The sequence below is a fragment of the Carassius carassius genome, chromosome 2, assembly GCF_963082965.1.
Source record: "Carassius carassius chromosome 2, fCarCar2.1, whole genome shotgun sequence".
Classification (NCBI taxonomy): Eukaryota; Metazoa; Chordata; class Actinopteri; order Cypriniformes; family Cyprinidae; genus Carassius; species Carassius carassius.
In genome coordinates this window covers 29,539,178-29,567,174 of record NC_081756.1, presented here as the reverse complement: position 1 = coordinate 29,567,174, position 27,997 = coordinate 29,539,178, and the positions used below count along the sequence as shown (strand labels likewise).

General features: G+C 38.1%; 1 protein-coding gene across 8 annotated transcripts in view; it reads right to left on the bottom strand.

Annotated features, from left to right (window-relative positions):
* Nucleotides 1-27,997, bottom strand: part of LOC132107935 (zinc finger protein 536-like) — a 199,667-nt gene that overhangs the window by 121,000 nt on the left and 50,670 nt on the right. For 7 of the 8 annotated variants that reach the window (XM_059514296.1, XM_059514322.1, XM_059514330.1 and 4 more), the window contains one exon: nucleotides 14,586-14,700. The gene's annotated coding sequence lies outside the window, so the exon portion shown is untranslated. The remainder of the gene's footprint in view (nucleotides 1-14,585; nucleotides 14,701-27,997) is intronic. The other variant, XM_059514346.1, reaches the window with a different exon arrangement.

Sequence of the window (27,997 nt, the reverse complement as noted above, 5' to 3'; positions counted from 1 at the left end):
CATTGGGTAGACCTTAACAAATTAGGCTCATGTCAACATAAATAGGTTGCTTGACATGCTCTTATCCTCAAAAGAAAGAAAGAAAGAAAGAAAGAAAGAAAGAAAGAAAGAAATGCTGACATGCATGAAATAATTAACATTTATTTCTATACGATAAACAATTCTGGTAATGTGTTGGGTCACCACTTCATATATACGTACTTGACATCCACCCTGATATCTAGTCCTAAATCAGTTGAGAACCACTGCCATACAAACCCTGTGGAATGACTTGATGGAAAAGACGCCATTCTGTAGGAATGTTTTTATAATATAAACAGCTTTTATACCATAATATCTTAAAGGGGTCATATGATGCGATTTTAAGTTATCCTTTCTTTTTGGAGTGTTACAAGCTGTTTGTGAATAGATACGATCCATAAAGTTGCAAAGACTTAAGTCTCAAACCCAAACAGATGTTTTTATTATAAAAGTTAAGTCTCGTCCACACCATCCTAAAATGCCTTGTTTAAACACTCACTCCACATGTCTATGTCACTGTGGGAAGATTTGTATAACACAGCCCAAATGAAAGAAAGAAGACGTAACTTTTATTCTCGCTTTAGTACTGTTGCTGCTTTCGCCACCATGTCGTAGAGATGCTATGTTTCATTGTGAAAGTGAAGCTGCTTTGCTTGACCTTCAAAAGAGGATACAACCAGAAATCAGTGTTTGAGATGTATTTACAACACTGTTCCAGAACACTTCAACCTAAATATTTGTGTATGTGCAATGCATTTTACAGAGGACTGTTTCATGAACCTGTGAGAGTAGCCTACACTGCCGGCTGTTCTGTCTTACAACCTGTAAGTATGTTTTCATATTTAAATAATTAGCTACTAATGATTCAAACGTGAGTTTTGAGCAGTGTAGAATAGAGCCTGTCGTTTGTCATTTCTCTGATTACAAATGCAGACATGGTTTTATGTTTACGCGGCGCAGTGCAATGCAGAGCAACACACAAAAAGACAGTGTAAGCCATTATAATCAGTATTTATGATCCCACAGGATGGAACAAATGCCTCGTTTGTAATGGCTTTTCTTGGTTTTGTCTCATTCAGACCAGGACACGGCATCACAGTATGGTGAGGGGCACACCATTTCTGTCACACGCTTGAGGTATTCGGCCAATCACAATGCACTGGATAGCTGGCCAATCAGAGCACACCTCGCTTTTCAACGATGTGTTTTTAAAAATTGACACATTTCAGAAAGGCAGGGTAAAGAGGAACAACAATAAAATATGGTATGTGGAAAATAATGTGTTCTTTGAACCTTAACCTGTTAGTCAGCACCCCCCATTATGGGACTCACAGCTGAAAGTGCTCTAACTAACTTATAATTGTAATAGTTTCCTACTTCAGTGTGTTACAAACAAAATTGTGGTGTCTTTAGAAAGAAGACCCTTTGGGCTTCACTTTTTATCAACCAGATTTGATAATGCTCAAAAATATTAAAAGTTATAGACACTGAAGTGCCTTGAATTTTTTTTACCACTCTTAAATATTTTTTTATTTGATATAAAAATACATTAAATAAGTCCTGGAGCAATCTAGAAAAGTAATGGGTTGAAAGCCACATGTCTCATGAGTTTCTATTTCAAATCTGAATAAAATATCATGAAAAATGAGACTCCTGCAAATATTTTTCTGAGACTATGTCTACACCCCCCCCCCCCCAAATATAAGAAAATATATTTCCCAATAATATTGAAGGCTTCTACAAACTATTTAGTTAGTAAACATACCACTGTATAGTTTTTTTCAATTATAAAACACTAGACATAAACTTAGACATCATATAAATGATTTATTTGAGCACTAGAAAAATACAATAAGAATAATTTGAGTAAGAAAAATAAGAATAAGAAAAATAAAAAAAGATTTAACATTGTTTGCCAATATAGAACATCCTGAGATTGCTAGAGATGCATATTTTACAATGAATTACGATGGCCACTTATACAGATGGTAATAACACAAATGTGCCGAAGTAAATAATCCACTCTCTCTATTCATATAGACGCGTTCACTTTGATAGCCGTGACCATTCAGTAATAGCGAGCTGATTTGGGCTGATTTGCACTCAAACAGATGGTAATCATGCAGATACATTTACATTCAACATAAAACACACGCTCACATATATAAAAACTCTCTAAAATAAAAAGAAAGACAGGAATTTGCGATCGCTGTAAATTCCGCCTCCATCAGCTGACAGGTGCGTCAGAGCGCGTCACCAGCTCTGAGGAGAGAGCGCCAAATTCAAATAAACTATTTTCCGCCTATTTTACATTCATTCTTTTTTCCGGTGGATCGCCTCATTCTGTTTGTGACACTGTACGCTGCAAAACCGTGCCGTGTTTTTACTACCAAGACGCAGTTTCCAACCGTGAGTTATTCCATAACGGACACAAACAATTCTGTCCCTGAAGAAATGAAATGTAAACAAAGGAATTATGATCCATATTACAACGTTATTGCTTCGTTGGACTAAACGTGCTTCATGAGATGTCGTTCAGTGGACCGTTACCTTTCTAACTAAACCGGGATTTACAGCTGTGGATGTGTTTATGACTCCTTATTACGACGGATCTGGTATGCACAGCGTTTTCATTTCATTTCAGCATTTTTTTATGTGAACTGCTTACACAAATGTAGCAAATACAGTCTTTATAAGATTTCCATTGAAAAACAGCGATCTGTCGTCGATGCTTGAGGCTTAGATCTTTATAATGATACATAGTTTGTCAAGATTAAATTTGTCCTGCTTCATTTAATCTATTCATAATCACTGGCATGTGCGTGTGGGAGAGGCTTTGAGGACGAGGACGTTCTGGTGCAGGTTAACAGGTTTTAAACCAAATAATTTCATTTCACCAAATAATGTTCTTTTTAGCAACATTATATGACCCATTTAAAATAAGGTGGAAGGTTTTTTTTGTTGTGTTTTTTTTAATTCATGGTCCTTTTTTTCTGTTTCATGCACATAATAGTAGAGAAAAAGCTCTGCGAGCCAAATCTAAACTAAAATTTTCTATATGAGCCTAATTTTAAATTAGGCCAGTAGTGCACAACTCTAGACCTTTATAAATAACAGTATCTATTTCAAAGTTCATACAAAAAAAAAAAAAAATCTGGCATTATTACCCATCATTGATGATTTACTTTCCTCTCTATCTAATACAAAAAGATGGTATTTTGAAGAGTTAAAGTAAAAGTTTTGGTAACTAAAAAACTAAATGAATAAATCTTATTTTCTTTCATATTCCACAGAAGAAATAAAATCAAACAGGTTCGGAACAAGAAGAGAGAAAGTAAATGATGACAGAATCTTTATTTTTGAGTGTATTATCCCTTAAAGATGAATGTATGTGATTAGCTTTAATTCTCAGTCCCATACACTTATACAATACTCTGACCCTAACAGTACAAAGAGAGAGAGAGAGAGAGAGAGAGAGATGCTGGCACTCTGTAAAGCTCACTAAGACATCTCTATTATCTCTCTAGTGTGTGACTTGCAGATAGGAGGGAGCTGTCTGCAGGTGTCTGGCTGCTGTAATGTTTTCAGTTTTTCTGGACTGCCAGTAACACTACGTGGTTCTAATCCCACATCATACCAGTGACCCGAACCCACTACAGTACGATCCTATCGGGCAGCGCACGATACGACTCTAATTGAAAAAGGCCCTGCACCATGTCTAAACCTCTCCTTGCAACTCCAGCGCATGTTATGTCTGCATGCGGAATCGGATCTGTAAGAGGCTTACGCGCTCGTGTGCATGTCTGTGTAAGAGCGTTATGTTTAAGGATGCGTGTGGGTGCGTGCGAATATGTGTCGATACGTTTAAAACAAAGTAGATTGATATTTGAAAAAGCCAGGCACAGGAAGGAATTAACCACCTTTACTTGGTTTTAATTACAACAAAGTCCACCTCCGTAGCAGAGAACTAAAAATACATGCAGGGTTTCCCTGTGGGACTGAAGTTAGCATGCCTTATGGCTGCTCGTACCTCAAACACACACACACACACACAGCACAACCTAAACCTTAACACCAGAAATAAAACAGGCATTACATCCTTACTGTTTATTCTGGGATCTCAGTCTAGTTCAATACGATAATGCTAAAAAAAAATTATACATTAAAAAAAAAGAGAAAGAAATAGAAGAAAATCAAATTTGAAAAGAGAGAGCAAACGGCACAGGGGAATATTAGATGAATCCAGGTCTTAGGGGTGTTCCAGCGAGTAAAATAAGGTTGAACCTCAATAGGATCAACATTCAGGGCAAAACTGCAATAAAAGTAGAAATGTGACAGGGAAAATGATCTGTAATCAGGACAAACAGCACTAAAAGCAAGTTCAAAGATAATTGTTTTTGGAGGGGTGTGTGACTGACTGCCAGGATTCCCAGGGTGGCCAGTTTGCTTGCTTGAAGATTGAAAGAGAGAGAGAGCGATAAAAGAAAGCAAAGATGAAGGACTATGCAGAAAAAGGTTAAGAGGAAAGAAGAAACACTGCAGGACAGAAAGGGAGAACTTAAACTGAGTTAGGAGGTGAAGGAAAGTCACTGAAGGTAACATCAATCCATTTGAAAAAAAAAAAAAATAATAATAATAAATAAAAAATTAAAAAGAAAGTGTGAGAGAAAGTTAACAAAGACACCCTACCGAACAAGCACCAATCCATCATAAGACCAGGCATAAGAAACAACAAGCGTCCCAACACCCTTATCCCCACACACATCTCCACACAAAGACTGCTATTGTTGTCGGTTTTCACAACACTATGGCCTTTGATGGACTCTGCAAGCTAAAGAATAGCAATACAATAGATGGCAGGGGTCAGGGTATAAAACACATTATAAATAAAAAAAAAAAAATTATGTTTGTAAAAAAACTAAAAATACACACACAATGGCAGTGAGATGAGCAGAGACAGATAGAGAGAAACAGGGGTGCTTGTCCTTTTGCAGTGCGTGCATTCTATTTTCCCACACACGCCAATAACACAGGAATAAACGGATGTGAGAATTAAACCTCATTGTCCACAGATCCTGCTGTATTTAGTTTTTTTTTTGTAAGATGCTCTGGGGTCGCTTCACATCGACAACATATTGTGTCGGCAACACCGTATCTGTCTCTATCTGTGCATGTTTGAAAAGAAAAAAGGCCATGAAAACTGTTCATCCATGCAATTTTTGCAATTATAAACACCAAAAAATAATTATTCCGCAGCACACTTGAGCGACACATCCTGAATCCACGAAGCACGGATCACGTGTTTAATAAAAAGGTTAATCAGTTGTTAATCAGAGGATTAATAACTTTTCCTTTACAAAAGCATTAATATTATGCCATAAATATTGAATGCTGATGGGTGTGTTTTTGTCTTTTTTTCTTCTTTTTTTATTGGGCGGGGAAGAGTAGACTGCGAGAATTAGGAATCCCCACACTAATATGCATTAATCATGCTTTGTTAAAGACAAATAAATTCCTTTATGTTTATACAGCCTCAGAGGCAACAATACATTTCACATTATTTAAAAAGTTATTAATAAAGTATTTATCAGCGGTGCTACTACAGGACAGAGAAGGCTACAAGCAGGCTAATGTACATAGCCCACAATCACAGACCCTCAGGATAAGGATTATTATGATCTAAATGGTGGTATTATCACCTTAGGATGCAGTTGTTGAACCTGAAGTCTTGCACTTTTAGGTAAAACAGGAACCCAAAACTTTGGATTTGAGAAAGATGTTTGGTTCCTTTCTGAAAAACAACAACAAAATCCCTGCCAATCTGCTAATCAAAGCAAAACAAATATTGCATTTCTTTCGCTCTATTTGTTCGAATGAATATATCACATTCCCAAAATACTCATTCTCGGTTCAAATGTAATTAAATTGTGCCTTTAGTGAAAACATGCAGTGGTTCTCCAATTAGTTCTGTTTTTGTCATTCAAAAAAAAAAAAAAAAAAAAAGCTGGACTTGGGCACGCCCAAGGCACTGTCGCTTCCCAGAATATAGTGACGCCTGTGTGTTCTTAGGTTGAACATCAACGCAATAGTTTAGTTTTTGGTCTTAACGCTATTGATGGAGAGAGCAGAGTATACAAACAGTGTGGGCGTTTTGATTGAAGTGAGTTAAAAATACAATTCTATTGATTTCAGCTGTGATAGTGTTTGAACAACAGGAAGTGTGAGGGGTGCATTATGATAGCTCAGACTCAGTTATTGACTGATTAAAGAACTATACATGGTGCTTTTAAAAAAAAAAAAAAGGATGTGAGCATGTGAGGCTGGGGGTGTTTGATTAAAATTGCTCTGAAACTGTACCGTACCATAGTTTAAGGTAAAGTGCTATACAGAAAGATGGCAAGACGCAGGAAGATGTTTCTCAGCAGATTCTTTTACTCCGCTTTACACACTTTCTTTTTGGCTTTGATATATTTTTTTAACCTTCAAGGCCTTTTTAATGTGAAATGTATCCATAAATGAATATCATATTGCGATTTAATCTTATAAACAAAAACTGAACAATAAACGTTAACTGTCCTCAAAAAATAAAAAATTAAAATAAAACACATTTTGTAGGTTGCTTATATAAATGTCAGAACGTAATAAAATTCCTGTTAATTATTATTATTATTATTATTATTATTATTATATTAATATATGATTAACATGAATAAAAATCACTAAATACATAATATGCTTCAATGATGCATGAAATTATGAATAAAGTAAGTTTTGATTTGGTCAGAGGAACATATATAAAATATAACAAAAATAATAAGATGATGATGATAATACACTGCTGATGTTTCTTGCTAATAATTTACATAAGCAGTATTGTAACATTATTTTAATGTTCCTCTGACTGAATCAAAACGTTATCTTATTTTATCTTCATACTTCCATCTTTTTACTTTGAGACCATATGAACTGCAACAGGAACCACATCTAAGACATTATCACTGAACTGACTTAAAAAAAATGTTTATATTCAATCAAAGTTGGGTTGTACTTTGATCAAATAACTGAATGGATTTCTCCGAAAATGCAATCCATCTAGCTGTCAGTGCATCCATCCATTCTCTCAGCAATCTAGTAGTGGCCCAGTGCAGTCAAAAATAAATATAAATAATGCATGTCTACATGTCTTTAATGGATATCAACTGAGAATGACTTGAGTGGAACCACCACAAATCTATGAGCCTGAAGCCACTGATGAATAATTGTTGAATAAAGTGTTTGCTGTGCTTCACACTCTCTTCACATTAATACATGGAAAGCATGGCCATGACTCCATCCAATCCACCAGCTATTATTCCCCCAGAACAAAAGCCCAGATGGACTGATCAGAAAAAATAATAATAATAAAAAAAAGATTTCCACAATGACATAGCACTATACACCATCATGCTACGCCACGTGGCATTTAAACCACCTTCACATTGTCCCATTGTCTCAAATGAACAGAGACACAGAGAGAGACAGCGAAGGAAGAAAGAGCAGGAAAAGAGCGAGCCGGTGCCAAAAAAGAAGCCTAGAAAAAGTGAATAGAGAGATCCATTTTGTGTTTCGGTTAAACACTGATTTCATCACTGGACTAAAACACATAACTTTAAAAGCGAAATCAAATATTAAAAATGACAGGCGGTATAAGTATGGTGAGTGAGCCGGGGTCACGGAGGGAGGAGGCGCAGGCGGCTTGTCAGCCACTATCTGTCAGAGTGAATTAGAAACAATCAGGGGCGACTGAAAGGGAAGGTGATTGTTATTAAGCAGCGGGGCTGCGAGCAAGCTCCCCCAGATGTGGCCATGCATATAAAAGAACAGGAAGCCAGCAGTTTAATTCAGGAAGCGCTAGTGAAAACGGCCCGCACAAAGGAGGAGGGGGGTGGGGGGTGAGAGCAGGAGAAAAAGGCCTTTTGTTACTAATAAGCTGGAAGTTACTTTGATAACAGTCAAGGGTTAGGCATCGGAATAAAGGCAGCCCCCCTTCCTCAACGTCACGCGCACAAGCGCTCACTTGTTTCATCCTCGATTTATATTTTCAGGAGGACAGGCCGCACCAGTCAGTCAATATCTGCGGGGGAATATAATGAGAGTGGAGAAATAAGGGGTGAAATGTAGATAAGTTGAACTTAACAAGGGTGAGGAGAAGAGACAGCCACAGCCATATATCAATTACCCAGCTGCGATCACACTCTGATGATGTGGGAGAGGGTTTCGGGACGGACAACCCTTCCTTCCGCTGTCCCCTGATGATCTCTCTCTCTCTCTCTCTCTCTCTCTCTCTCTCTGTCTTTTTTCCTGTCTCCCTCGCTCGCTCTCCACCAACGGCTCGGGGAAGCTCCTCAGATTGTCGTCAGGGGCAACGGGGGGAGAGAGGGGATGTGTACAATATGTTTTTCAAAGGGAGCGTAGACTCGATTTCAATGATAAGAATAGACACTAATCTGCTGTGCCACGACCTCAAAGGCACATCCACTCTTGACAGTCCAGCCCTCCTGACACAAGGGGAAACACACGCTCCCACAAACGCTGACCCGAAGGGGCCGAGGACTCCGTCACACATGTACACTGAGTAGCTTGAGCACATCAAACATGGCTACTTTCATGCAACCCTGACAACAGTGACACCAGGCTGTCAACTTCTCTGCTCAGAAATTAACAAAATTGAGGACTTCGGGTAACGGCTCACTCTGATAGTTAGTGATCTTACAATGTGCTGTTAATATATGTACAGTATGCTTGCATCACCCTACGTGGCTGAGTCTCTAGAGAGAGCGGTTTTGTTTGTTCTCCCTAGCCTGTCAAGAGAGACTGCTAACTTCAGCTATGCAAATACTTCACCAGCTGGAAAAAAAAAAAAAAAAAAAAAAACAATTATATATATATATATATATATATATATATATTAAAATAAAAATGAAGAGTGTCATTTGAAAAGTCTCTCTTTCTTTAAATGACAGCAATGCTTTGATTTTCAGCTTTCTTTGTAGTGAGAGATATCCATGGAAATTATCCCTGCCTTCAGAATTTTTTCTGTCTGTTTTTTGTTGTGTGTGTGTGTGTGTGTATGTGTGTGTGTGATCCTGTTATAGCTATAACTGTTAAATAAAAGCCATGTTTTCCTCAGAGATAGAAAAGCAGTAGATTCAGAAACATGTCACCCGTCTCTGTTTTTTAAGCATGATGTGAGAATCTGTGACTGGAGGGTTGTGGTGTTAAACATGCTATTGCTAAATATTACCTCAGGGAGTAACAGTGTGTGTATATATATAACACCTGAGAGAAGGAGAAAAAGAGAGAGGGAGATATACGGAGGAGTGGAGCATGTTACAAAAATCCAGGCGCGACACATACGGACTGACTGAAAAAATGTTACAGAAGATGGAGAGAATGAAGAGAAAGAGCAAACCAAAGAAGGGTGGTTAAAATAATAGTTCATCTGAAAATACAATTCTGCAACTTTTACTCAACTACACACTGCGGAATGCAAAAGGGGAAATGTAGCAGAATGTCTAAACTGCTGTTTTCTATACAATGAAATTGGAAAGTGGAAAGTGAGGACTGAGCTGTCAAGCTCCAAAAAGGAGCAAAATAATTAAAATGTATAATTCATGCTCCACAAATGTGGTCCATGTGGCTAATGTGATCTACTTCAAGTCTTCTGTAGCTGTAGAGAGCAACAGAAATTTGATTTGATTTGAGGATTTGACAAAGGATTTAAAAAACACACAAAAAGAATCCCATGAAGCTTTGGGAATGATCAATCAATCAATCAATCAATCTCACATAACAAAACTCACAATAACATATTTAAATTAGAGCTGAAACAACGAATCGATTTAATCGATTAAAATCGATTATTAAAATAGTTGTCAACTAATTTAGTCATCGATTCGTTGCTAAATAACTTTTATTTGCCGTTAGCGGCTCATTTCGTGCATATTTCAAATCTGCGGTGACCAAAGTGTGGCAGTAATGAGCCACCGGAGGTTTTACTCAGCCAGTACAACAGGAGAAGTAGCGAATAGCCAATAGCTGGCCTTGTTTTATGTCACGTGCTTCCCGAACAGCGTCTCTGCAGCCATAGACATCATGTCTGCAGCATTCAGCGTGATGTGGGAGTACTTTACATTGAGCCTTTAAAAAAGAAGAGTAACCTGTAAACTCTGCACTACTGCACTGTTTAAGGGGACGTTCACATATCGCGTCTTTTGCGCGCTCAAGTTCGTTATTTCCAACACTGCAGCGCATCGAGTTAAAAACATTTAAACTTTTCAGAATGCCGCAACCGCACCGCGGGTCATGTGACAAGAACTAACCAATCAGCTTCATCCTTTCCCGTAACAACGTTAAAAGCTCAGTCAAGATGAAAGGAACAGCTGATCATAGTTGTATATGGATTTCCATTTTGAAATAAATTTAGTAGCAGAGCTACTGCAAGCGATTTTTTGAGCTGCAAATCCATTTATCCTTTGCTGAAATTTCCGCGTCTTCAAGGAGAGAGCACGTCATGGTTGCTTAACAAAGGCAGACGCCTCAGGGGCGCTTCTGCCCGAGCGCTTGGGAAAGGAGGAGAAAGCGGTGCGCCTAGCGTTTTCCACGCGTTTTTAGGCGCGATTTGTGAACGGCCCCTAAGACTTTCATTTGTGCAGATTCTCCAGTACAATGTTGTTTGCAAATGTTTAGTCGTAAAAGCTGATAACATTGCTTTTTAACAGTTAACATTTAAAGCTTTACAAACATGTTCTGTGATCGGTTTGTCGTTTACCAGTTCAAAATTCAGTCGTGCAGCCTAATTATGACTGAATGAGAGAGGTAAATGTAGATATTTGAAATGCACTTTTTTTTTCTAAGTATTATTCACTGCTCTTTTTCACACAGCAGGTTTTTTGTGTGTCCTATTTTTTTTTTCTGGACAACCTTCTGATGGATTTTACTTTAAATTGTGAGTTCCATTCAGGTTTCATGCCATTGGCACTTTTTTTGAAGGATTGTTTACAATTTCACAGCAAAAGCTATAAAGCTTTTTCCCAGTAAATAATAAAATACAATGCACTGCAATTTTATTCTGTTTTATCCTTATTCTTCGTGAAAATATGTTCTGAAAGATTCCTTAATAAGCTTTGTTCAGGATGTTAAACTACTTTAGGAGCTCTAAGGACTGCCATGGTGAAAACATTATTTGAAATCTCCTTGTGAAATTTGCTAGAGTATGGGTCAGTGTTCTGATTGCAGAAGAGTTCGACAAAGGATTACTAACACAATAAAACAACTCCAGGTATATTTTTGATGAGGATATGACAGTGCAAAATGGTTAAAATCTCTTAAATCTATGCTGAATGATAAAGACCATTTATTAATAATTTACTTGGGGAAAAAATGGAAAAAACTAAAATATAAGTACATAAACCGATTAATCGATTAATCGTAAAAATAATCGACAGATTAATCGATTATCAAAATAATCGTTAGTTGCAGCCCTAATTTAAATGTATATATATGCACACAAATTTAATATTTGATACCCAGCATAGGAAAAATCACAATACACGGGTTTCTTGTATACAAACAATACCGGATGCGCGCGCATCCAGGAGGCAGAAAACCGCTATCTGTTATGCCGAGTTCAGTAAAAGAACATTGTAATTAACGTAGATTTCGCATTGTTTGTAATTTCTTGTTGACTCAATAATAAATTGCAATTTCAGAGTTGGATCTGTTTGTTTGTGTTTCATATTAATATATTATTAATATAACATTATGTAAAACGTCCAACTGTAAAAAAAAACATGCTTCCCCCTAGGCACGTTGAACATCTGACACCCAGCACTGGCTCGGTTGGTACAATTGACAACGCAACAACTCCTTGGCATTTTGACTAGCGACAACACCACCACCTAAACCATTTACACCGGTACGAAGAGCGCGGGTCTTTTGCCTCTTGGTTGCGTGTGCAAGCAGTGATGACGTCGCCGAGAAATCCATGTATAGCATCATTTGCAGTGCTTCATGGGAGTTGGCGGGTCTATAGGCAAAATTGTTGCAATTCTGTGATTGGTGGAAACATTTTTTATTTATTTTTTGCAAAATCATCGGTTATGTTGTTTTTCACCGAGAATTACGCTAATAATTATAATAAATAAGTTAAAATAAAGTTGATGTATTCCAAAAAAACATATACTATTGATTAGCAAACTCCTTGCTCACAACAGGTCTGTCTTCAAAGGTTATCATTTACGTTATCATTAAAAACAATCCAAAAGCTGCATTCTATGAAAATAGCTTTGTGTGAAGAACATACTGAAATGTACTGATTGTACTAAAATTCACTATTTACTGAAAATCTTGCTTGTCAGCTGTGGTCAATGTATGGAATCTATGGAACATTCTGATATAAATAACTTATTTGTGCTCTACAGAAGAGAGAAAGACATACGTAAAAAAAAAAAGGTGAGTAAATTTCTCATTTTGGGTTGAATTGTTCCTTTAAGGGAAAAGAAGAAAGATTGATAAAGTTACAATGAAGAGAGAAAGATGGTCCATGTAGCCCTGTCATCTCTTCTCCTCTCAGGACATGTCTTAGATTTCAGTGTGATTAGATAGTCAGGGATAGAGAGATGTTCTGAGGGAGTATTAGTAATTAATCACTTCTGAAGCTGGGATTTCCACTTTCACGGTCTCATCTACAAACACACACACACACACACATAATGGTCCTTTAACCATTCAACAAAACACAAAAGAGCAGGAAAAAACACCAGAAAACAAAATAAATAGAAATAAAAATAGCAAAACAATACAACAAAAAAGCATTAAGCATAGGCTTAAGAGGCAAACGGTTCCCTTTGTGCTATGTGCTAATTATTACCGTGCTCATAATGGGCTCCGGTCTCCTCCATAAAAGATGTCTTAACACCTATCATTACTGAATGAAAGGGTGACCATAAAAAAAAAAAAAACGGCCTACGCTTATAGCTCTCTAACAACCCTTCACTATCTTTTTTTTTCTGGTTTTATTTATTTATTTATCTATTTATTTTTATTTTCTGTACTATGATTAAATTTAGTCTGTCCCCGACACGAAAATGTCAAATACCTAAAATACACCTAGACTAAATAGCATATTAATTTTTAATGCTCGTTCATCCTATGCTGCTATTCTCATATCTAGTATGTCTGCCAACAGCTGTTGCAGGCTCTCTCATAAGGGATTTATAACCTATCTAAAAGTGTGCTGGAGCATTGTTCAGGAGGAGGAGGAGAAGACTTTTTATTCATAGGCTGCTTTTACCCCTTATTTCCCCTTAACAAAAAAAACATTTAAAATATAAATCATTACTTTAAAGACCAAACGTGTAATTTTTTTTTTTTTTTTTTTTACCCAAATATGCAATAAAATGCATAACGATTTTAATCACACTTTTCACCCAAGTGAATATTTCTCTGGCTGGTTATATTATTTAGAATCAGTTTATGTATTCACTTTTCCTAAAAAACAGGATTTTCATCATAGTATATGAGGTAAGCTGTCCCAATAAAATCTGCCTTTAATTAAGCAAAGAAACACAGTAAAATGATTTATTATAATTAAAAATAAACAAATATTTTAATTTGTAAACAGAATAGATTTATAACATTTAAAACATTAAAAAACTTACCCTGACCTGACAAATATGGGAAGAATTTATACTGAAAACAAATAAACTTTTCAGTTAAAATCATTTATCATTTTATAGCTGACTCTGGTCTGAATTTTCGTGGAAACTGTAATACGCTTTTTCAGGATTCTTTGATCAACAGGAAGTTCAAACACATTTATGTGAAATACGGTGTCTTCAATGTCACTTTTGATCAAATTTCATGTATCATGAATAAAGTACAAATATTATAAAGTAAAAAATAAAAACACCTTACTTGAAAATTAGTGTAGATCCTATGGCATATACTTACTGTAATTTTGTAATATTATAATTTAGCTAATTTTGATAAAAATGTATCAAATTATTTAGATTTCATGAAACAACTGACATACAAACCACTGCTAGACTTTTATCTGAAAATTTTCTAGTAACTGGTTCTAGTCTCCTCTACCTTTTGAATATCTTTTATAAGTATTGAGATCTTCTCTGAAAATTCATGATGGCCACATGTGAAACATGTCACTGAAAAGACTTAGAAGAGCAAATTGGAGAAGCAATTGCTCTAAATTGAGCTTTTATATACGTCATTCATGTGTTCGGCTTAAAGACACATCGCAGGAGAAGATTACAACTGTTCAGCACAAAACATGCCACTTAAAATGGACTGTCTGTTAGGGATCAGACTCTGGGATCAGTTAATCTCATCCTGACACTGATGATTTGAGACCAGCGGGTTAGTGAGCATGCTTCACTCTTATCCAAGGACCACTCAAGCACACAGATCTGGGATCAGCGGGCTGAATGTGCGCCCCGTGTCTGGTCCAGTAATGGTGTTACATTACAACTACCAAAAGAAGGGGCGTGAGGTGAACGTTTGCTTACCTGATCACTCTAACTGCATACTGGTCCGGGGCCCGTCAGGTTGAAGAGTCCGTGACTCACCCCACCACTGAGTCTGTACGGCAACAATCGATGACACTGGCGATGAGCCTTTACTCTGTCAGCAAGAAAGAAAGAGAGAGAGAGAGGATGTCAGGCCAAATGTAACAAATTCACTGAATCACAGAAGTGGCACAGAGGTCAAGGAAAAGCAGCCAGAAAAAGGTTAAAGATGAAATCAAAGCCGTGTCTCAGAGCGCTGCTGAAAATCTATCCCAGCGAGGCAAGGCCACCGCTGACGCGCTCGGCAGACAAGAAGCTAAATACTGCACGCCACTCTGGGATCTTTCATTTTCAGCCGATCAATAAGGACTTATATTTATCAGGATTCCAAGCAGCTGCCACATCTGACAACCTCCACTTCATTTTCGCACTCCACCCTCCCTCCTTCTCTCTCTATCCATCCATCGTCCAGCCCGTCTTCTGTGGTCTCTTGCTAAATCGGGACCTATCGACCACCAAAGTGAAATGGGTGGTCACAGCCCTCACATACTTCCGCGTCCCCCTACTAATATCGGGTTAAGAAGCGTGTGTTTTGTCATTAGCCTGTTGGCTCGGGCCCATCTCCCTGCTCTCTTTGTTCCGCGGCACGCCATTGAAGCCTGCCAAGAAAATGACGCCGTAAAACACGTACACTTCCCTGTGCGAGTGCTTCGAAAACACAGATATATTTAGGGTGGAAAGGGGAAGAGAGGAAACTCTCCAATTTAAATCATTCACAGAAGCAGAAGATTTGCTGAGAGGGCGAAGAAGGCCGAGTTAAAATAGCTCAATCTCTAATCATCTGTACGACAATATTTGCTGTGAGGCATTCTAAATAGATTATCGCTGGTCCATCTGCCTCATCACTGATTTATAAGGCATTAAGCTGCTTTCCAAAGGCAAGGACTTCCTTTGCAGCTACAGTGGAAGGATTCTTGTTCAAATCAGGGCCAATGGCAGCTGAACCAGCCCGCCGCTCGCAGTAAAAGAGTTTCTGCTTTCAGCAAGAGTGAGGGAGAGGAAATAAAAATAGGACAGCCCTATCCGGTTTGGAGTCACCACATGAAGCAGTTTGAATTAAAAAAATGTCTGATTTTTTTCTTTTTATTATTATTATTTTTTTTACAAAGAGACAGGGAGGAGGGGAGGAAGTGAAAAACACACCCACAAACATACACACACAAAACAAGGGACATCATTAACATATGAATGCTGTATGCAAATGGTTAGAAGAGAGCAGATGTTGGCGCATTTAATTGACCTATATGTGAATTGCATCCAAACCTTCTGAGTGTAACTGAGTGTAACATTGGATGCCCGGCACTGGCTTCCTTACACAACACAAACATGGAGGAAATGAGGGGAGGGTGTGTGCTTGAGAGAGTGAGAGAGAGAGAGGTGATGGAAAGAAGAGAGATAGAGATGTGTAAAAGGAGGCAGAGACAGATGAAGACAAAGAAACCCGTGTCGGTAAGCGGCACAAGCACAGAGATGCTCAAACGCATCGGCTGTCAGCTCCTCTTGTCTCTTATGGATGACATCACTGGGCCACATAGAAAATCAATCACGCTGTGGCCTTTGGGGAACATGAGCGCGTCGCTGACAAGTTATGAGCTGCAACCTGTGTTGTCGTTGGTTTATCCTCCTTAACTCTTACTTTAACTCCCATACTATGCTGTCGCTCTTTTTCATCTAGAGACAATAAAAAAGTGGAAAAAACGGGTTGTAGGGGTGGAGACAAAGCACTTCTGTTGCTAAGTTTTGCATGGGTGAACTATAAAAACCACAAATGCTAATTTAATCTGGGTTTCACCCTTTCTTTCCCCCCTTTCTCCCTCCTGCTCAGGAATGTCATTAAATTGTATTAAACAGCCTTTTGTCCACAGGGCAAGGACCGCCCGATATATGATAACACATGAATGCCCTGGTGCTACAGCCACTGAGCTGAGACGCTCTGGTAGCACTTTATTTTACAGTCCTGTTCCTCATGTACATACTATGTACTTACTATAGTAATTACAATAACTATGTAATAACTAGGTACTAACCCTGAACCTACCCCTAAACCTAAACCTACCCCATGTAGTTACCTTGTATTACCAGAACTTTCTTAGATAAATACACTCTAAGTACACTATAAGTACATGTTAGTACACGTAGTGTAAAATAAGGTGCAACCGACACTCTTTAAGGCCGCAGGCTGAGCAGGACACACATGAAGCGCTAGTCTGCGTACAGGAGTGTGCATGAGAGAGAGAAAGGCTGGCTAACAAGTGTGACACATACTAATAGAAACATACCTAATAAATTACAAGCTTTCAGGGTCTGGCAAGCTGACATTTTCTCTGTGAGTGGGACAATTTCATATCTGCAGAGCAGGGGAGCAAATTGCATCACGTGGAGATTGATGGAAGATTAGCATAAAAATTAACGCTTAAATTTCAGCTTAATGTCAATCCTTCTTTTGCTCTTTCTGCAAAACCAAAAATCATTTCCTCTTAAAAGTCTGATTAGCTTGCATGATGCCCATGATGCTTATTATCCTAGTCATGTTTCCGCATTGCTTTCCAAGACTCCTGGACTATTTGTTAAAATAGAATTAAGAGGCTGATCAATCCATAGGTGTCTCTTATTTGCGAACAGCTTTTTGCACACTTTCCTTTTATCTGGCCCCTTTATTAGCAGTCTCTCATTAAATATGCAGATTAATATGCCATACAGTGGATCACATTTTTTACATTCAGATGGTTTATTACATACATGTTATGCACGGCTGAGGCAGCCAAAAGAAACAGCACTGAGTGTAAAAATAAAAATGCTTCATTATAGTTCCTTTAGCTGTAAATATAGCTCACATCTTTTCTTTCTTTCTTCCATTTTAAGATTTTAATTGAGAATATTATATTATTTTGCATATCCTTATAGCTCTAGAATTTAAAATATTTACATTTCAGAAATTATAATACATATTACATAATAATAATAATAATAATGAGGAATGTAATTATTATTAATTTATATAAAATTTTAAGAAATCATCAAACCATGTAGCTTATTTACTCATGTTCAATAATAATATTAATAATAATGAAGATTATCATTAATCATTTGTACTATAGATTTATTTAATATTTTAGGAAAAGCATAAAAATAAATAGTTTATGTGATCTTAAATAGATACTTGAACACTACAACAGGATATGATGTAATTAATAATAATAATAATAATAATAATACTAATAATAATGGCATAATTTTAGGGAAGGCATAAAATATGTAGTTTATGTGCTCTTCTTATTAATGAAGAAGATGTAAAAAAGTAAATAGATACATAAACAATACAACAAGATATGCTTTAATTGTGAATAATAATTAGTAGCAGTATTAGTAGTAGTAGTAGTAATGATAAGTATTAACTAACTATTATTAACTATTAATTATTAAATAATGTTATGATAAATTATTATAATAACATTCATAATTACAGCATATCCTGTTTTGAATTTGTTAAAGCCCAGTGGAATAAGTGCACCACCATTTCTCCCCTCAATTCCGGCATGTGTAAAGTCACGGTATTCATGTTGACTCTTTCAGTGAGAGCTGTGAAAGTCATCATGCTTTTTCAAAAGCCTTTATACTGCTGTAGTGAAATATCTGTCAATTCAGTCCTATTAAAATCACTGCACAAGTATGTAGTGATGAGCAGCGTGCGCTCTGGGTGGCTTTCCAGGTGGAGAGAGAGAGAGGGGCTTCATTTTGTTTAAACAAATTCTATTTCATCGCATCCAGATGTCTTTAAGCGCAGTCCGTTCACCATGTACACACTCCAAGATCCACAAAAAAATGTATACAAACATTTATTCATAACGGCATGCCTCTTCTCAGACTGAAGAGTTGTCTTGGTTCCTTTGACTCTGTTTTAGGGGTAAACTAAGTGTAATGTGAAGCAAAAACAGTGTAACGTGATTAGTTGGAGTGTGCCGCTTCTGTGACCGGGTTCCTTGTTCTCCAGCCAGGCGTCTAAACTGGGAACGTGTGCTTGGCGTGTGGCCCGCAAAAGCTGGTTGGGCTCAGTCCTTGAGGAGTGTCAAGAATGCTCTGACATCCTTGATATACCATTCCCTGAAAATCTTGGACTTGGATAGCAACAGTTCCTGCTATGCAGAAGTTAATTTAAACCAGTAACCCCCACAAACTCAGTCTCTTTGACTCTTTTTCTGTGACACTCTTTCTAGCCCTGCCTCCTCCCTATACTCCATTCTTATGTTAACTTGGATAATAGAAATGGGCCACCCGGCAGTGAACTTTAAAACTTAAGTCCATGCTGAAGGCAAATAATCCATTCCTCGCCATCCCCTGATGAAACTTAACTCACTTCAAACTTTATGTGTGGGCCGTCTATAGCCCTACCAACACATCTGCTGACTCCTTAAAGCATATTACTTTTCACACGGTTTAAAAATAATAAACGTGCACTTAGCCGAGCTGTTTTCTTGTCCTAATGCCACACAATGGTGGGGAATATTTCAAAAGTCTTTAAGTTCAGAGTAAACACTCGGTTCCTTTGTTGATTGTACAGCTATTTTGCCTTTCTCTCTCTCTCTCTCTCTCTCTCTCTATCTTCCTCTGAGCATGTTGTGTTTTTACTCTAAACAATACACCCTTCCTTCTCATCTGAGCAACACACCTCACTGCCATTTAATAGGTTAGATCCCGTAGTATGGAGAGTCATATTTTAAACCGGTGGTTTATTTTTATGAGCGGGTGTAATTAACACAGCATGTCCTATCTCTTAATCATCGATGCCAAGGTCTCTATTTAAACAACTTTATTGTGAAATGTTTGCATTCTCAGCATTCGCCAGGCCACACACAGATTATTATTTCATACTTCTCAGCGACGCTCTGAAACGTTTACGCTTTCCAATGGTTATTGTTTTTGATTACGGCTCTGTGGATGAATCACTCTTGGGGAGGACTGACTAAAAAACATGTTTACACAGGGCCAAGTGTGAACCTGAAGGCCTCACTCAGACCAAATGAATGCTCACCACCTGATTTATGAAGCAAATATTAAACTATTTATATGCAAGCAGTCTGAGTTGTTTAATTTCTCTTTTTGAGGCCTTCACTTTGTTATTTTTTTCTCATGCATCTCTACAGCCCTTCTTTGAACTTATATAATATTTCTTCTTCTTCTTCTTCTTCTTCTTCTTCTTCTTCTTCTTCTTCTTCTTCTTCTTATTATTATTATTATAAATGAGCCATTACAACTGTATTTATTATAAGGCCATTATTACTGTATACTAAAACATAATTGTAATAATATTTTTTATAATAATAATATAAATGAAGCATTACAAAGGTATTCATTATTAGACCATTACTACTGCATACTAAAACATAACTGTCATAATAATTATAATAATTATAATGTTTATTAATTATTATTATTATTATTATTAATTGAAGTGGACATGATGATGCCCATTTAATTTTAAATATACTGTGGGGAAAAAAAGAAAACCAGCATCCTCACTTTATAATAAGATTCCTGGGCTTGTTTGTCTCTTAAGTTTTGAAAGTTCAACTAATCTTAAAATAAATACCTAATTTATTCATAAATGACATTCAGATGGTATGTTTAACAAAAGTAACAAAAATGTAGGTGCACCTCTTTTTATGATGGATTTTTTAATACAGCAGAAGCCCAATAAGTAGGAAACATCAGCAATTTGTAATTTTTGTATTTATTTTATTTATTTTTTTATAACAAGTTAAAACCAGTACCAGGTGTATAACAAAAAGTCTAAAAAATTTTTCAAGTACCCCCACTGGAATCTGATTAAGTACCCCCTGGGGTAGAAATACCCCTGGTGGGCTCCACATTGTTAAAGAGAGAAATGAAATATGGCCTTGAAGACACGACACTGAGCCAGATCAGATGGCACAGCAGATGTGTTTTAACAATGCCTTCTCCTCAATGATGTGCCCTGTGCCACCACAAACATTGAAGACTTTCATTGTTACACAGGTGCTTTCACAGAGCGCATGAGACAACAGAACTCCTGAGGCACGCGCCACCCCGACCACACCATTCACTCCTAATAAACCTCACGCTCAAGTCTCCAGGGTGATGAGGTGGGAAGGCTGAGATGGACGTGACAATCTGTGAGCTAACCACACTTCGACATATGGTAAAGGTCCACAGGCCTTCCTTAATCTGTCCGTCAAACTGGCTGCTCTGTTTCCCCACTGACACATGAGAGCATTGCACATACCAGCGGCAAGACTAACACTGGCATACACTATTAACCTAGTATAATGATATTTAATTTTTTTACACTTAAGATTTTCCCCTTTCCAATGAGATCTGAGATTCAGCCAGTGGGAATTACCTCAAGAGAAGCCCTGAAAAATCCCAAACCATGACCTCAAAGCATGATATCGCTCCATCGATTTGCCCATTCAGACCAGCTCCAGGCCGTGCAGTGGCATGCAGATGGGACTTCAGAGGTATGTCATCTTTTATTAAGAAAATGAAATGATCTCACTTTAAAGACATTCCTCATAGCCACCACGGCCACAGCACAGACTCTCTGACACTCTCATTCAGTCCACATGCTGTAATACTTTCCCCTACACTATGATCAGTATCTGTCCGCCTATAGCTGTCAGGAGACATACAGTAAAAAAGCAAGCTAACCAATTCAGGTTAACATGAGAGAGAGCGATTCCATCCCTGCTTTTATTGTCAGGCTCTTACGACAGCGCACGGCAAATCAGCTCAGGGACCTGACCTTGAGTTAAATGGGGCACTGTGCCATTTCTTCATGACCTCAGGCTTGTTAAGTGAAGAGATAGGGAGTCTGGGAGCACGGGGGGAGGTCTCAGAGATTGAGACGCAGACATGGAGCTCCTCCATAAACCCGCAGAGACAGACTGAGAAGCGTCTCACCCTTCACATTAAAACGTCTCTCAGCAACACATCTGCACATGAACTACAAATCACAAATGGCCAGCGATAGAGCTGTCGGGGAACAGTAAATGTTTCAGGACACACAGATAAAAAAAAAAACAATCACACCTCACTGACCCATCGCTATGGTCTTTTCGAGACTTTGATTTCTCTGACTGCATATGAAAGTGCTGGCCAAGCATCTGCTGTCTGAGCTGTGATCTAATACTAACTGATAACGTCTACATAATATGAGGTTTTTATCACAGATATCAGTGGATTGGTTTACATTACAAAGTATGAAAAATATCATCATAACCACAATATTATTCATACAATTTCTAATGACTAATTTCCAACACCATAGTATTATTCTTATTCTTGCAAATTTTGCTACACTTGTGTGCTGATATTACAAGGGTTGGACTAATGGAACTTTATACAATTGTGAATGTTATAAAAATGTGAAACATTATTACAATATTATATACTGTATATATATGTGTGTGTGTGTGTGTGTTTTGTTTTTTGTATTTCACAATGTAATTTATTCTTGTGATGCCAAAGCAGAATTTTCAGCAGACATTACTCCTGTCTTCCATTTCACATGACATGATCCTAATTTTAATTTGGTACCCACAAAATATTTTATCATCATCATCAACATCATCATCATCAGTGTTGAAAACAGCTGTGCTGCTTTGTATTTTTGTGCAAACTGATGCATTTATTCATGAATATAAAGTTCAAAAGAACAGCATTTATTTGAAATAGAAATATTTTTAAACTTCATTATAAAATATATAAAAAATGTCTTTACTGTCACTTATGATAAATACTTGCTGGTTAAAATTAAAATAAACTTTAAAAAAAAAAAAGTATTTTGTTTTCATCTCGTTGCCAGTTATACAACTGAGGAGAGGAAAAGGAACAGGGGAACAGGAAATGTCACAAGCCGAATTCAAAACTCATGCTGCCTGCATGCACACATGGTTCAGTGCACATGTACCAATCGCTAGGCCAACTTGCATTGCTCTACTATTTTACCCCACATTCCCTCACCTCAGTCCAGGAGAAACAGATCGAAGTGCTTACCTGCCTGCCGACTAGGCACTTTATACACCAGGACAACAAACTGAAACTAAAACCACCTTAACAAGAAAACTCAGTGGTGTTGAGTTCACACACTGATTGGTGTGTGTCTCATAACAAATAGCAAAGTATCAGCTGGTTAAATGGAAAAAAAGGCACATGTCCAGGTCTCACTATGTGACAGACCAATGCATAAGCCAGTCTTTGAGTCACTTGCTTGTGTGCCCTGTCGATTGCACCTAGACCCAACATGTTATTCATTCTCAATATTTAATCACCAGCCCAGACCCCACCCCACCACTAGACCAGCACACATACAGTACACTCCCAAACAAACTGCCCAAAACAGAAGGGTTTCATAAGCACTATCCCTTGCATAAACACACACAGGTGTACACTTGTGAGAAACACTCCCTCAAACTGCTCGCTTTCTCATTTTCTTCTGTTGAGCGAACTACAACTCACACACACACAAACGGTTTATGAGTAGGCCATCTAAGAATCATATAACATGCCACACACATGAAACCAATTAAACATTATCGCACTTCCTGTGACAAAACATTCATTAAAACTGCACACACACACACACAGACACACACTCGCAAAAACACAGATGAGTACGCACTTTACATGCCAACCCAACCCACGACAGTTCTGTTTGACCTTGTGCTGCCATATTCATTACAACATTAAGTTACCTCTTCATTAACTTTTCATTATTTATGGGGGCTTTTGGGGAGGGGGACCTTTATGAAATACTATCTTTTGTTGAGCTCAAAATGTTGAGGCAGACCCCCTGGAGAAATCGTCTGCCATGCCTCACCACCAACAGGAGTATCAGCCTTGAACTCTGTCATTTCAGAGCTTAAATCCAGCTCCCCAGACCAGGGACAAACACAAACGTGCGACAGAGATGGAAAAGCGTTGCGCAGATGTATTCCCTTTAAGATTACAGGCACAAGCAAAGGGCCAAAACGAACTGCTAAACTTCTTTAATAAGCCGCGAAACTCGAATTAAAGATGACTTTGGTATGTTTGTTTTCAAATTGCAACAATGTTTCGCTTTTGCTTCTGTATTTCGGCTCCATTGTGTCGTCAATGTTTTGGAAAAAGAAATCAATAGACAATGCCATTTGAGTCATGCAAACAATCGCTGACTACAGATAAACATATTTGTGTTCCCTACCCTTACATGAGCACCATTTGGTTCCCAAGGCGTATCGCGCTAGCTGTCATTAGCGAACCATCGGCCCCACCACCGTCGCAGATTGCCTTTTTAAAAAAGTCTGGCTGCCGACCATTTCACATCGTTGGCCAATTATAAATGGCAAATCACAATCAAGCCGATTTTTCCCTTGCCCCCCAGAAACACTCTACTCTGGCCTGACTCCATGGCTTCTCTTGGATAATAGGGTGATAGCCCTTTGTGTGACAGCCTGCACGGGCATCGGGTATTTTACACATTCATGTGATGGATCCTGGGCTCAAACGGCGCGTCGGCTCACCGAAGTCTCTAGCCTTTTGCAGAACACACATCCGAACGCTAATAAATGGCTTCCTTGCCCAACATACCCCCATAGGTCTGTATTAATCTGTGCACACGAGACAGGTAACAGCAATAAATCCCACATAAGTTTGGGGATTTTAGATCAATGTTGAAGAGGGATCGGAGACAGTGGAGGAAGCTATTAAAGTGTATTAGGGCCAAGCATTAGGTTTTGACTGATAGAGCCGGCCGTACAGTGCCAAGCTGAGCGTGTGTGTGGGTGTGCGTGCTGTGAGCTCTCTCTCCATCCACACTCCATCCCATGATCATTCCCCAATTACAGAGAGCTAATGCATCCAGAGCCTAGAATCCCACCCCAAAAACAAGAGGGGAAACTCTCCAGAGACCCTCTAATAATATAACTTAAAACATGCTGAGAGAGAGCATTATGCACAAAATGGAAATCAAAAAAAGAAAAACAGTGTAATTTAAACTGGGGCAAGGCTGGAATGGGTTTAGCTGACAAATGGTAAATTCTCTCTTTTTATCTCTCTGTCACTCACTCACCCTCTCAGTAACACTAGCACCATGAACGAACACATTAGCCATAGAGGGGGTCTGAAGGATGGAATAGGAGCCCAGCTGTTGGCTGTGAAAGAGCTGAGGAGCAGGTTGGGATGAAGCAGTTCTGAGAGTCACAGTTTGTGTGGCTCGCAGCTATTAAACACTGTAATGTTGTTTAAAGTCAAGGGAATACATTTGAAAAGAAAGGAGTATCCTGACTTTTTTATCCTTTTGGCTGATAGCTTTAGTCTGAATAGCACATCCATAATTAGAACACTTTAAATAATATTTTACAAACTAAGCATCCTCATATTTTAGTTTTCCTACTTAGAAGGAGGTCAAGAGTCTCCACACAAAATCTCCACACTGACCAACAGAAAACTGCTTGATTTGAAAGTAACTTTTATGTGAGCTGTGCTTCATACATTGTTACACTATTGGCCAGGACTATTACACAAAATATGCTGGTAATGTAAGTACACCTTTATATTGAAATATACATCTAATATACATTAAGCAATTTTTTCACATCAAACTGATTCTGATTGGTGCACTGAGAATTTTAACAGCAACCAGCTTCACTTATTTGCACAGGACAAAGCTCTATTCTCCATACCCACTAAAAAACAGCCCACATAATGATACATAAAGACTTGCAAAAAGCTAAACTAGTATCATATTCAAACTCACAGAGTGAGAGAATAAAAAAAGTCATATCTGAACAAATGTTTACATTTTGAATAGCTTCTGTCCTCAAAAACAATTACACTGAGAAACAATCGAGTCCAGCGTAACTGAACTGTTGATCTGTTAATTATAAGCATTTAGGTAGAGTGACAAGCCGCTGTTTATAATATCTACCCTACTATCAGAAATGAATAGTCCAGACTATCTTAGGCCAAGAATAATGGATTAAAAAGAGTCAATCTCTCACTAACACACTCACACAAAAGCCCTTCTCACTCTGCTTGACGTTATGCCCTAAGACTGTTTTCTGCGCTGCTGGCTTGCTGAGTAGAGGTGTGCTGATATATTCTAATCAGTTCTTTAGCCCGTCTGATCCAGTGGTTTGTGTGCCTGTTTGTCCTTTTATCATCAAATTGCTCAGTAGAACAGAATGTCACTGCACTCCCTCAGAATGCCTGCGCCCCTCACTCCGATTTTTCCTCAGCAGGCTGAATAATTATCTGTTGTTATGATTTTTCTTCCTCTCACCATCATTCTTAGTTTATTTCATCCGTATGAGTTTCTGATTTTTTTTTGTGGTGCTGTAGCTTTAGGACATTAAATCAAGTGTTAATTCCAAATAAGCAGGTGCAAATGACAAGCAGAGAATGTAAAGCATGTGTGTGCGTGCGTGTGTGTCAACCACAAACCGTCCCACGGTACGCCTTCTCTCTACACTTCATCTACAGCATTATAAAGTCACATGAGGATTACTCATCTGCTCTTCTCCTTTTCCATCTACCTTTCTCCTCTTCTCCTTCTCCATGTCTGCACAGTGCTCAGTCATATTCCGAGACATAATCCAAGTGAATATTGAGGAGTGGTGGCGGAGTTCCGATTGGATCTGTGTAGCACTGACAGACTACATCATCCGGGAGGGCCTCTGAGCCCCAGTGAAATAGTTGTGTCTGCCGCACGGTATTACTGTCATGCTCCTCAATGTCCCCCACCCCCTCCTTTACAAGCAGATGCTCTGAAATTCCACACAAACATCCAGACCCATGTACTGTGTGAATGTACTATATATATATATATATATATATATATATATATATATATATATATATATATATATATATATAGTTATATAGTTATAGTGATATTTTCTTTATTCTTTATAAATCACGTCATATTTAATCTCAAGCAAACCCTTCACACTGTTTTCTCTTTGGTAAACTAGCAAAAAAAAAAATGTGACGGAAATGATGCCAAAACAGCTGTGGTTTTTCTGAACATTTACAGTATATAAGTCATGCTGAAACAATAACTATCTAGATGGAGTATCCTTCATTCAATATTCATATTATCAGTTTTTAACATTTATTATAGCTTTTCATATTTGAATTTAAAAATAAAAGGTCTAAAATGTCTGAAGAAATATAGAAAAGACAAAAACATGTGAAAAGAAAATAAATGAAAAGAAAAGAGTCATCTGATGACTCTGAAGGTAAGAAAACGACAGTGTGTTAAGACCAATAAAAGCTCTATGTCTGTTGCCCGAGTACAAATGTTCTCTTGGCTTACGGAGTTTCCATTTCCTCTTTGAGTCAGTTTGATCAGTTAATAACATTAGATTACTTCAACTCTCTAGCGCCTGTTCCCCCACATTGAATCCCCTAAAGGTGGAACTATTGAAATGATACGGAGTCACTTTGAAAAGAGGTGGAATGCTGAAGTGGGTGTTACTCCGATGTACATGATTACTCATGAGCGAGTGCTGAATATGTATGCATAGGGATAAATGATGTCATATCACATTAGTATAGAAAAGAGGGACAAGAGAGGAGAGAGAGATGGATGGACGAAAAGAATAAAGCAGAAGGAAAGAGGAAGGGGGACTGTAGGGAGTGTGGCAGAGGCTCATGGGAAAGGGGACAGTGTGTCATATGAGCTTCAGAGTGAGAGGCCTTTATCAAGCGAGGCATGAGACTCTCCCGCGCAAATATGGCAACCACCTGCTCACCATTGCTCTGCGTCTGCAAAGAATTAATTTGTAGTTTGGGGTAATTGTAACAAAAATACAAAATCTGGTCGCGTCACATTCATTTCTCTCAGCCCGGCAGCATTTAATTTGAAACAGGTCTTTTCAGTGGATGCTTGTTCTTTTCTGGAGGGACTGCGACAGGTTATTTGGCCGGGAGAGACAGCCAACAAGCACTTATATACTGTTGGGGACGCCTCATACCACTCTGGCCTCACATTCCACATATCACAGATGAATGCAGAGAGCTGTGCCTACGTTGCAGCTGCATGCAAATCAATAACCTTTAAGGACGCACTTTAAGGAAGCAACTGGCCTATTGAACAGTTGTCCAATATAATTACCGCTTCTGTGTGCGTGTGTGTGTGTGTTTGTATTTCATTGTGTGCTATTCTCTGAGAATAAGCATCATCATGTCTCTCTATATGATTGAAGGTGTTGACGTGATGCAGTGTGTGCGCATGCATTGGGAAAACCAACTGAATATTTCATCATGCATAAGCGTGTGCGCGTGTGATTGAGTGTGTGTATATCTCCTGATTGAGATTGGATTGACTGGCTGGG